The sequence below is a fragment of the Carlito syrichta genome, unplaced genomic scaffold (genome assembly GCF_000164805.1).
Source record: "Carlito syrichta isolate Samal-C Ts95f unplaced genomic scaffold, Tarsius_syrichta-2.0.1 Scaffold313381, whole genome shotgun sequence".
NCBI classification, from domain to species: Eukaryota; Metazoa; Chordata; class Mammalia; order Primates; family Tarsiidae; genus Carlito; species Carlito syrichta.
Genome location: NW_007257477.1, coordinates 1266135 through 1267974, shown reverse-complemented (window position 1 = coordinate 1267974; position 1840 = coordinate 1266135).

Genomic DNA, 1840 nt, shown 5'->3' with positions numbered 1-1840 from the left:
ATCCTTCCGCCTCAGCCTTCCAAGTAGCCGGAACAACAGGCATGCGCTACCACGCCCGGCTGATTTTTTTGATTCATTGTAGAGGTGATGTCTCGCTGCCCGGGCGGGTCTCGAACCCACAGGCTCAGGCAATCCACTCACCTCAGCCTCCCAAAGGCGCGGGATTACAGGCTGAGCCACCGAGCCCGGTGAGGATTCCTTTGAATAGTCGGAACAGAGCCTCAGTTTGGGATAATTAAAAAGTTCTAGAGACAGAGGGTGGTGATGGTTGCGCAACCACAGAAATGTACCTAATGCCATGAAACTGCATCCTTAAAAATTACTAAAATGGTAAATTTTATGTTATGTATATTTTACCACCAAAACCCCTTACTTCACCCCTCACTAGAATGGCTAAAATGAAAAAGTCAGAAAATAACAAGTGTTGGCAAGGATGTGGAGTAATGGGAACCTTCATCCATGACTGATAGGATTGTCAGTGTTGCAGTGGGTCTGGAAAACAGTGCAGCAGTTCCTCAAGAGTCTAATCGTGGAACGACCACATGCCTAGCAATTCCACTCTTGGTTAGATACACCAAGGGGACATAAAAACACACACAGGTGTTCATAGCAGCGTTACTCATAAGAACCCCTGTCCAGGCTTAGAAGGACAGGGAGGGGAGACAGAGCAGCCTGAGAGCCTGTCCTGGGAGGGCTGAGGACAGCAGCCTGGGGCATCTGTGTCTGGAGCAGGGGTGCCTGGCAGTATCCCTGTCATCAAGATGGACTGCAGGATACAGAGGCAATCCTTGGGACTCTCCTGAAGCTACCAGGGGAGAAGGAACATTAGAACAGACTTTCTGCAATCCACGGGGTGTGCCCTCCACAGAAGTCAACTGTCTCACTCAAACATCCAGGACCCAAACCAGTACCAGCCGTCTCTTCTTCAGTTCTGGGTGATGTTTCACCCCACAGCTCCCAGACACTGAGGGCAGTGGCGGGGGGACTCAGGCAGGATTCAGGAATCCCCTTCCCAAGTTCCCACTGTGTCTGCCACTTGAACCAGTGACACGGGCCCCTCTAGAGGTATCAGCTTCCTCGGTCACATGCTCAGAACGAGTGCCCCTGAGCCATAGGGTGGGGTGGGGGGCGGGGAGCAGGGGTTTTAGGCCATTTCTGGTTCCAGAAATAGGCCGTTCTTATCGTGAAGGAGAGCTGGCTAGCACTTGCCCACACTTGCCTGAGAAAAGTCCTGGGACTACCATTTTCTGAACTCACCAGGTGCCAAGTTCTGCACTTCATGCGTCTCCTGGATGACCTTCTGCCCAAGGCCCCACCCTGGCCCCAGGATACCACTACCTTCCACCTAGGAGGTAGGGGCTTCCTGACCTCACTGATCTCTGCATCTCCTCCCTGTCCCCTGCTGGGCTCTTCAGGAGCTCTTCAGCTCTCCCATCTCAAGTATACAGTCAGTCCCTCAGGTTTAAGTACCAGAGGGGTTCTTCTTTTTCTGCTAAGATGCTATATAAGTTTTTCGTGGCTGCCATAACAAAATATGCAAACTTCAGACCATAGAAATGTTTTCTCTCCTGGAGGGCTGAAGTCTGAAATCAAGATGGCTGGCAGGGCTATGCTCCCTCCATAGACTCTGGGGGACAATCCTTCTTTGTTTCTCTTCCAGCTCTGGTGGTTGCTCGTGTGAAAGAAAAAAAATAAAACACAATAAAACAGAAATTTAGGACCCCAAACGCACTATACTAAAGGGAATGTTAAACTTGGAAACTGAGTCATACAAAACAAAACACACTGACTTCTTTTTGTCCCCAAACAGAAAGCTATAATTTCATATGCTTGCTTTATC